Source organism: Microtus pennsylvanicus, chromosome Y, assembly GCF_037038515.1.
Source record: "Microtus pennsylvanicus isolate mMicPen1 chromosome Y, mMicPen1.hap1, whole genome shotgun sequence".
Taxonomy (NCBI): Eukaryota; Metazoa; Chordata; class Mammalia; order Rodentia; family Cricetidae; genus Microtus; species Microtus pennsylvanicus.
The window spans coordinates 36,959,715-36,970,951 of NC_134602.1; positions in this window are offsets into that span (position 1 = coordinate 36,959,715).

Sequence of the window (11,237 nt, forward strand, 5' to 3'; positions counted from 1 at the left end):
AATCAGTTTTGCCATGCACTCTCAGCTCCACGTCATTGTGTTCTCCTTATGTTCCAGTCCAGGCATTTTAGACCTCTTGTAATTGTTGTAAGAGGATCTCATGTTCCACCTAAATGATTTAGGGTTTTATTTAGGCTGGGTTTTATCTTCCATCACTGAGTTCATTGACTTTCCTTGGGCGTAATTCCTGGGACACTGAGCCTAACTCCTGGGGGATTCCTCCAGTTATTTCTCCTTTCTTAGATAGTTTACACTCTCACTATTACTGTGAGAGTGTTTCTGTAGCAAATATTCTTCTCAAGATGAGAAGAAATTTCAATGTTACAATCCATTTGTTATTGTGATTTAAATACACACACACAAACACACACAAGTTAATGCACATACACTAATGTTATCTCAATTAATGGGGCCATTCTGGGGATGTCAAGATCGATATCTCTCGAGTGGTTCTCAGAAGGCCATAGGGTGACCCTCTCTAGGTACTTAAGCAGGGAGGAGAAGTTGACCGCTCTGTGACATGTCCCTAGGAACTATGTGTGCCTTGTCCCATAGTCAGACTGATGACTGACTATCTTGAAAACCACCATGGAACTTTTGTTTGGCAAATGATGGAGATCAAGTCAGGGTCAAAATCAGAAAACTAGATGGAGCTTCCAAGCTCCAGTGGAAGAGCAGATGGATGGAGAAAAGAGCAAGGATGTCAGGAATATAAGGGCTTGGTCCACACTATGAGACACTGTGCCTGAACTAAGGGGATTTCAACTAATCCAGTGACCTGGGAATGAAAGAACATGGGATCAAACTGGAAGCTCTGAATGTGGCTGACAATTGGGGCAGACGGAGAAGCCAAAGATAATGGCACTTGCAATTGTCTGCATATCATACACTGGCTTTTTGTGATCATATTATTTGTGGATGCATACCTTGCTAAATCTAGATGGATAAAGGGGGGCTTGGACTTCCCACAGCTCAAAGTACCCTGCCCTCTATTTGGACTGGTGTTTGAGTGGAGAGGTTTATTTGCAGAGCTAGAAGAATGTGGGAGGAGGAAGAGAAGTGGAAATTTTGATAATTATTATTATGAAGTAATGGAAAAATCAATAGAAAATAACCAATGAGGACATTGGAGCTAGGAAAAAAAAACATTCATGTGAGTTGTTGACTCAAACCAAAAATTATTTTACAGAAAAAAAAACACATAAAGGCGTTTTGTTACTTGGAAAATATGACTCAAGTAATTGGGAAGAAGATTGGGGTTTTTATTTTGGGTCTTCATGGGGCTGTATGAGCAGCATTTTAGGACCTGTATGCTGGATATTTCTGGGGGTTAGTAGGGAAGAAACCTGGCTAGGAGGAGTTTTATGACATAAGTAGAGCCTTGATGATGTCACAAAGCTTTGGTTGGGGGTGGCAACTCTGTTCCACATGAAGCACTAGTCTTCTGTGAAGGTGGGCTTACTATCTTCACGGTGGCTGAGGAGGTCAGTTCAGCTCTTGGGCTCCACAACTGTTCAACCGAATTTCCAGAAGTTGGAATCTAGAGAGCCAAGATATTTTCTTTTGGTAAATATGTTTAGGAAGCAACTAGGACCACTGTAGTGAAAGAAAGGTTTCTTTCAAATCTGCTCTGGGTCCAAAATTTATGTCGTTAACAGCTCCTATATTTGATAGCTGGGGGACGATTAATGTCGGGTATTCTCCCCACTCTATCTTTGCTAAAAATGTCCAATTCCTCAGTCCACTTAAATGGCAAAGATCCTCTTTGTCCATATGTGTTTTAAAAGATAATTATTTCTAATAGGTGCTGTTGCACAGATTAATGTTTCTTTCTTTTGGCAGTTTGACTCACAGTACTCACTTCTCTAATGAAGATACAGAATATCTTTATGTAATCAACATGGATCTGGATCAGGAGACACAATAGAGAGAGCCAGTGGACTGGAGTGCCATGACCTTGGGCAGGTGGTTATAGATCAGCCAACTAACCAGTAGCTTGAGTGGTAAGGAGAGGAGTGGCTGTTCTTTGAATTCTTTGCCATCTGTTCAGATATTTCTTTCTCACTTTAGGTATAGGCATAGCTTCCTCTCTCCTTGATATAGTAAGTCAGGAAGTAGGTTTCTCAGTAGAGGTCAATTGCATTTTGCAGCAGGAATATGTCTCTGATACACATATACTGAGCTGTAGACAAGAGTTTGATAATTTTCCTATTAATTTCTTAAGAACATATTACATTTAGGTATCCAAATCTATTCAGCCCTGCCTTTTTCACCTGCTCCAAAGTTATTCCTAAAAAGAGCCTTGACCTCACATGCTCACCTTCTTATCCTTGCAGGCACTTATGGTGGAGGAAACCACTTTGTGTCTGATTTAAACTGAAGAGTTCTTCCTATGCAGAGATTGGCAGCTATGAAGCCCAAGCACAGAAACAGAGCCAAGAGACAGAGGAACAGGAGTGCTGTGGCCTATCGCAGAAAGTCTCCCGCCATGATGAAGATGCCTCTTAGTATGAGTTGCATGCCACATCTCCAGAAGAAGAATGGGCCATCGCTCCAGAAGCAAAAACTTAGTAAGCCTTTTGAGGCCCTGGAGAATATTGTTGGCCGCAGAATTTCTCATGGCTGGAAGGAAGCCAATGAACCAGTCACCCATTGGAAAGCCATCATTCTAGATCAACTGCCAACATATCCCTCTCTCTATTTGTTGAAATATGATGGGATTGATTGTGTCTATGGCTTGGAGCTTCATAGTGATGAAAGGATTTTAAACCTGAAGATCCTGCCTAATAATGTGCCATTTCCTCAGGTGACAGACACTCATCTCTCAAACACCATAGTTGGCAGAGCAGTGAAACATACATTCATGGGCACAAATGGCTCTAAGAATGACTGGAACGGGATGGTCCTAGAAGAGGTGCCAATCATGAAGACCTGGTTTTATATTACCTACAAGAAAGATCCGGTCTTGTACATTTACCACCTCCTGGATGACTACCTGGAAGGCAACCTCCACATCATGCCAGGCTCTAAGGAAGAGTGGAGTGGCGTGGTCCCAGATGAGGTGCAGACCATAACGACCTGTTTCTACATTGTCAACGAGAATGATCCGGTCCTGTACCTTTACCACCATCATGATGATTCCATTGAAGGCAACCTCCACATCACGCCTGAATGTCCTCCAGGAGAGGTGACTTTGGAATTAGGCAGGGATTCCTTGGAGGGCAAAAGAGTGCAGTACAACAAAAAAGATGGAAACCAAGAGATAGGTAAAATTATTTGCCAAGTTCCCACCAAACCTTCTGTGTATTTCATCAAGTTTGATAATGACTTCCATATCTATGTCTATGATTTGGTGAAGATCTGTTGAAGTGAAATTCTCAAATTTTGAGGGGCAGACTTAATTCTCTCCTTGGGAATGTGTGTTTTCAGAGATACCTCAGGTCTTCTATGAATCCTGGTATCTTTTCCAATGGATTATTCTTTCTCAAAGAATAAAAATTTGTTAACATGTTGTGTTATTTGGTCAATGATGGATTGTGTTTGGTGGATGGGGCATCACAGAAATACATGCCTCAAAACAAAGCAGGATTTATGGTCTTTTCCCCTTGGAGAGTAAAGGACTGGGGATGCGTGGTGTGGTAAAAGACAAGATGGCTGTCAAGGAAGCAGTGGAGAGGGGACAAAAAGTTGTATGATCTCGGGGCGGTATGAAGCTTGAGGGAAAACCATGTCAAATGGAAAGATGTGACCGCTATCAGCGTGAGGTATTGGGACTTAAGAGGATAAAGAGTAGATTAATCAGGAAGGGACACAAATGTATACTCAAAATCAGAGAAAATTAGGTTTCATTTGATGAATGGTTTAATTCGTACTGGCTGTAAGTCAAAGGATGTTTGATCTCCACTAGAGCATGTTGCTTAGTGAAAAGTGTCTCCGCTCAGTTGCTCTTCTCCAGTAAGTTGGACATCAAGCTACCTACTTAGTTTTGCCAGATTTCTGTCTGCCACCTACTTTGTCATGCCTGGATTCGGTATGCCTTGAACTCTCATAGGTCTTATCCATGCCATCCAACCCTTGTCAGTTCATTTAAATAATTGCCCTGCCATATCTGGAAAACAGTGTTCCCTTTCATTGATCATGTTCTGTAGGACTTGGGCTATAAAACTCATGAACACACTCACCCACACACAGGATAAACATGTACATATGGTGCCCACTAGTGTGTGACATGCACACATATGATGAATGCACAGAACTCCATAATATCAGTAAAGTAGGGAATCCATGAGGCAAGGTGGAGTCTGGCAAAGACCCCACACACCCATCAAACCGCCAAATACCAGTATGGTACTGATGTCTGACTCCCATCCTGTAAGGAACCTGCCGTCCTGTAACTGGGCTATTTTTGGTTCCTTCATCTTCACAAACTTGGTTAAAATGTTAGGGTTGTCAAACTGGGAGTTAGGGTCCAGCATGTAGATCAGCTGTCCCAGGTCAGGTGATTTGTCTACAATTTGGGTGAGAAATTGTACCAGGGAATTCTGGTACACCCTCTCCTCTTCTTCTCCCTGTCCTCATCATCACTCTTGTGGGTGGGCCTGGAGCACAAAGAAGGTAAAATGGAATAAGCCTCCTCCTTAGTGGAAAACCTTGTCAATCCTTAATTTGACCTGACTCTCTGAGGGAATGCAGCACATTTTTTCCTACTAGGTCTCCTCATTCATTGGTTCACTCATTTTTCCAATGAATGATTGAATTCATCCATTCTTCCTTGTCTCTCTCTCTTCTTTCTTCCCTTCTTCCATGTCCCCCTTGATTGTAGAAATTTGAGCAGCAGGGCTGCATCCCCATGGGGCCGCCTTGTAAGGTTATGCTCCGAAATAACAACACAAAACTATTCATTTCAACACTGCCTGCCCCATTATTTTCACCCTCTTAACCCATGTCTAATAATGTATGTTGCAGCACGAGGTGCGCTTAGAAGGAAAGATTTAGCATGTCTGACCTGGTGGCTGGCTGTATCGCCATCTGCCTCAGAGTGCAGAGCTACCATTTCTGCCCATGGGAGAGGTGCATGGCATCTCTAAGCTCAATTCCTATTCCTCCCAGCATTCTCTTATGTTTATTCCACCCACCTATGTTCTAACCTTTCAGGCCAAACAGTTTCTTTATTTAATTAACCAATGACCTATACTCCATCATTACTCCTATTTCTGTTTAAACAAGAACGGAATCGTTAACTTTAACATAGCAAAATAACATATAACAAAACAGTTATCAAGCAAGAATTACAGTTACAATATTTATATCTATTTTATCTTTTATCATAACAATGGAAAACTATAGCTATCTACCTATTCTTCAACTCCATCAGAGACTCCAGAATAATACAGCATTACCTAAGCAAACAAAAAGTAAGCCATTTTCAAACTCTAGAAATGACAGAGACATCTCGCTGCCTGGACAGTCACCCAAAGTTCCTCTGTACCGTTGGTGTTACCATCCTCAACCTACAGGCCCATAGTTTCCAGCAGACATTTCCATGAAGCAGGAAATTTCAAAGTCAGTCACTATCTGCTTGTCTTGAAGAATGTTTTGCTGACACTTTCCTGAATCAGGAACACGAAAAGATCATCTCGCCTTTAGGCAAGTTCAGTAGTCCTCTCTCTGAATGTTGTCTGTGTACAGTTTATGCAACAATCCAGGCAAGAGCAGTTTCTTCCCCAAATGGCTATCAAACTCCATAAGGATCCTTTTTGATGCCCATCTTCTTCCTGAAATAGATATGTGCTGCCAAGGGTAGAGTGTCTCACTGTCATGAAAAACCCTAAGGTACTAAAACATTAAATACCCTATTTTGTAGTCTAGAGAGATATGAATAATGCCTATCTAACTGAAATATATATATATATATATATATATATATATTTTTTTTTTTTTTAAATGATTTACAGTGTGTTAAAAATATGTGCAGGCTAAAATTTGAAGTTCTTAAAGTTAAAAAAAGGAAGAGAGTTGTTGGGTGTGGTCGTACACACCTGTAAACCCAACACATGGGAGGCAGAGGGAGATTGACCTCTGTACCTTCAAGGTGAGGTAGCACACGCCTTTAATCCCAGTGCCTTGAATATATATGTATATTTATATATTTTATATATAAATATATATTTATTTAATTTATATAAATTATATAATTAATTTATATAAATATATATATATATAAATATATATTTTATATATATAAATATATATAAATAAATATATATGTATATATATCTATGTAGCTAGAAAATCTAACTAACATGACTACAAACTTGACTATTATTAATGATTATCCATTAATAACCTATAAACATTATATTTTTAAATGAACTACACAATCACAATACCTTAATTAAGATCAAAAATGCATATACATGTAACAAAATTGACCTAAAATTTCTATCAGTAAAGCAAAATCTATACTAATGGAAATATTCATATCTATATCACATCCCACTTTAAATGTAAAAGAACATTTATAAGCCATATTTGGGAACGTGGGTGCAGTTTTTTCTCTCCAAAATGCTTCCTGCTGAATGGTGGCATCATTATTGATTTATCTCAGTTGGCAGTTGAGCGAAGCAATTTTTTAAAGGTGTTCACAGCAACCTTTAAGTAGGGCGTGGTCCATCCTACCATATTAGGATAGAGGCATCCACAGACTATCACCCTCTGTGAAAACAAAATAGAAACTCCTTTCCAAATCATCATGTCCTTAGATCCAAATTTCAAAGTCAAGGCATTTTCAAAATATCTATGTTGGATTATTTCAGCAGCTTTTATAAAGAAACATCTTTTAGCAGCTATTGCTACTGCCTCAAAATTCAAATGATTCAAAAAGAGCATAATAGCATACAATATCAAAATTCGCTGTGAATTTTCCATCTTTGTGCGCTTCAATTTAACCTCTATTTTGTTAATTTTTCCTTTTTATTTTTTGCCTTTTAGGCAGGGTCTCTGTATCTTTGACCTGGAATAACTCTGTATACCTGTCTGTCCTTGTAGTCTCAGAGATCTGCCTCTCTCTGCCTTTCAGGCATTGGGATTAAAGGTGTATGCTACTACACTTTGAACTCACAAAGATCTATTTGTCTCTGCCTTCAAGGCACTGGGATTAAAGGCGTGTGCTACCTCACCTTGAAGGTACAGAGGTCAATCTCCCTCTGCCTCCCATGTGTTGGGTTTACAGGTGTGTACTACCACACCCAACAACTCTCTTCCTTTTTTTTTAACTTTAAGAACTTCAAATTTTAGCCTGCACATAGTTTTAACACACTGTAAATCATTTAAAAATTTTCTTTGTCTTTGAATCTCTCTTTACTCTATTTCTCTCTCTGTTTTTCTGACCACATGAGTCTTTCATTTACCAAGCAATCTCAGTAGACTAAAGCTGTGGCTTTGCTGGCCAGATGTAGCCCATTCCTTAGCTTTCTGCCATTCCAACCTTGTGGCTGAGGTACCGAACAGAGCCGCATTCAGTGCCACAAGTCTACAGTGTTTCAAGGTCCTTGCCATCAAAGAGGCTGCAACAGACAACACTCAAGCCCTCTTTCTGTAGCTGGCCCTCCTTCCTCAAACAGTCAGAGTTTGCCCAGGCAGGATGGCCCAGAAAGCCGGCATTTTAAAACAACACAGTTTTTTTTCCTGCTACTGCTGAAAACATACAAGCATTCTGTTGGCTTTTATCAACACCATTTAAATGTTTTGTGGCAGGACCTCTTAAGGGCTGCAGGGTTTTGGAGCTGAAGCTGAGTCAGCAAGCCTCTTTTAGATGAGAGCCCTTGCTTTCTTCTAGCAAGCAGAGCAGATCGAGAAATCGCTGCTACCAAGAAAACATGCTTTACTCTTTCCCAAGCTTTCTCAGGCTTTCAGTGGATTCAGTTGTCCACAAGGCTGCAAGCCATTCTGTAGTTATTTGAGCAGCGAGGCTGTGTCCCCAGACCCACGGCCGCATGAAAGTTATGCCTGAAATAAATACACAAAAACTGTATTCTTTTAAACACTGCTGGCCCATTAGATTCAGCATTTTAACCCATTTCTAATAATCAGTGTAGTATAATGAGGTGCACTTACCAGGAAAAATTCAGCATGTCTGACATGGTGGCTGGCTGCATGGACATCTGCCTCAGAGAGCAGAGCTATGGCATCTGCCGGGGAGAGGGGAGCATGGCTTCTCTGAGCACACTACCTCTTCCTCCCGGCATTCTATTTTGTTTACTCCACCTACCTATGTTCTAACTTATCAGCTGAATAGGATTCTTTCTTTAATTAATCAAAAAACTTCTTCTGTCACTTTATCCTTTCAACAGCTTGCCCATATAAATCTCCGATGTGTCTTCTGTTGTATAATCTTTCATTTGTAAAGAACTTGCACTCTCAGGGGAGGATTTTTCTGACATCTCTGTGGATGGAGATCATATGAGGAAGATCAGATGAGCAACCATGACAACTCTAATGCTGTAGAGTTAGGTGGACCAGAGATTGATGGCTGACATCCCTGTGCTATGCATCAGATGCCCCTGAACTCTGGCCCTGTTGACAGACAGGCAGACATCAAGTTGGTCACACATACTTAACTCATTCAGGTTCACAGATACTGTAAATGGAGTTTTAATTCTTCTCATAAACTAATAAAGAAACCAAGATTAGGAGAAGAGAAGAGCCTGAAGTAAGGCCTCAAAATGGGTCATTTTGCAAAGGAAAGGTTACCTGCCTCCATGTATGCTGTCTCCCTTTCTTAGTCAAATCCATCCTTCCAGTGTCTAGCTAACAGCTAACCATAGGATTGAACCCAACTGCCTTTGATTTCTGAAATAAGTGCTGTCCCCTTAAGGTCTCATAACAGCACAGGAAGGTTTGTAAGACTGTCCCAGCAACAATTTAAAGCAATTCTAGGACACCAAAGATGCAGCAAATTTGGTTTATTGGTAATATAGATCGTTCTGATGGGAAAAAATGATGTAGCATTAAAAAAAAAACAGATTGGTGTACTCACGATGAATACGTTATATGGCACACACAGGCTTCTGGTTCTGAATACTTCATGCTCGGTGGGTTTTGGAGATTGTCGTGACCCTGAAACTAGCTGGAGGCTTTGGGGCCTTGAAAGGACAAGACTTAATATTTCAGGACATCCTTGTACTTGGTCCCCACTGTTTACTGATTTCCTTACAGAGAATGAGCAGCCATCTACTCCTGCTGCCATGCCTTCCCCACATGAACAGAGAGAAGACCCTATACACACAGGTCGCTTGTATCACATGTGAAGGCATAAGTCACAAACAAACTCCCACAGCAGTTTAGAATTGTGATTAATAGAATGATTAGTTCTTGAAAGGGGAAAAACTTAGAGATCACAATCCCTTACAAAAGCCCTCTGCAGGATCAGAAAAGGAGCCTAGTAGCCGGAAGGGAAGCTCAAGCAAGAGATCAAGCTGAAGGTAGAAGTTGATTTTTAAAAGAGAGAGAGACCACAACTCAATGGGCTGGTATCTCAGTGGCTATTCAGGAAACATCACAGAGAAAGGATCTGCTTCATGCATGAGAGTCACCGATGATTTCCCTTTAAGAAAAAAACCCATCAAAACTCCCAATAACATCATCAGCATTCAACAACATGTCTATGATTTCTTTGCCTTGCTTTTGATTGTGCAGTAAATGATGCTGATAGTTAATCTGTGCAATTAATGCAAATTTCCTTGTAACTGACTAGACAGAATTGACAGGTTATCTTAAACACAGCAGGGAGTCACTCTATGATGGAACTGGTTCATCATCACCTGTGTGACAGTGACATAATTAAGATCTTTCCTTTGTCTATAAATCTCATTATGTTCAACATGATATGTTGTCATACAGATTTCTTAGGGTTTTGTCCCACTGGTGGTTTCCTTGGTATGCTTACATAATTTTTGCAAGATCCAATCAGTTTTGCCATGCACTCTCAGCTCCACGTCATTGTGTTCTCCTTATGTTCCAGTCCAGGCATTTTAGACCTCTTGTAATTGTTGTAAGAGGATCTCATGTTCCACCTAAATGATTTAGGGTTTTATTTAGGCTGGGTTTTATCTTCCATCACTGAGTTCATTGACTTTCCTTGGGCGTAATTCCTGGGACACTAAGCCTAACTCCTGGGGGATTCCTCCAGTTATTTCTCCTTTCTTAGATAGTTTACACTCTCACTATTACTGTGAGAGTGTTTCTGTAGCAAATATTCTTCTCAAGATGAGAAGAAATTTCAATGTTACAATCCATTTGTTATTGTGATTTAAATACACACACACAAACACACACAAGTTAATGCACATACACTAATGTTATCTCAATTAATGGGGCCATTCTGGGGATGTCAAGATCGATATCTCTCGAGTGGTTCTCAGAAGGCCATAGGGTGACCCTCTCTAGGTACTTAAGCAGGGAGGAGAAGTTGACCGCTCTGTGACATGTCCCTAGGAACTATGTGTGCCTTGTCCCATAGTCAGACTGATGACTGACTATCTTGAAAACCACCATGGAACTTTTGTTTGGCAAATGATGGAGATCAAGTCAGGGTCAAAATCAGAAAACTAGATGGAGCTTCCAAGCTCCAGTGGAAGAGCAGATGGATGGAGAAAAAGAGCAAGGATGTCAGGAATATAATGGCTTGGTCCACACTATGAGACACTGTGCCTGAACTAAGGGGATTTCAACTAATCCAGTGACCTGGGAATGAAAGAACATGGGATCAAACTGGAAGCTCTGAATGTGGCTGACAATTGGGGCAGACGGAGAAGCCAAAGATAATGGCACTTGCAATTGTCTGCATATCATACACTGGCTTTTTGTGATCATATTATTTGTGGATGCATACCTTGCTAAATCTAGATGGATAAAGGGGGGCTTGGACTTCCCACAGCTCAAAGTACCCTGCCCTCTATTTGGACTGGTGTTTGAGTGGAGAGGTTTATTTGCAGAGCTAGAAGAATGTGGGAGGAGGAAGAGAAGTGGAAATTTTGATAATTATTATTATGAAGTAATGGAAAAATCAATAGAAAATAACCAATGAGGACATTGGAGCTAGGAAAAAAAAACATTCATGTGAGTTGTTGACTCAAACCAAAAATTATTTTACAGAAAAAAAAACACATAAAGGCGTTTTGTTACTTGGAAAATATGACTCAAGTAATTGGGAAGAAGATTGGGATTTTTATTTTGGG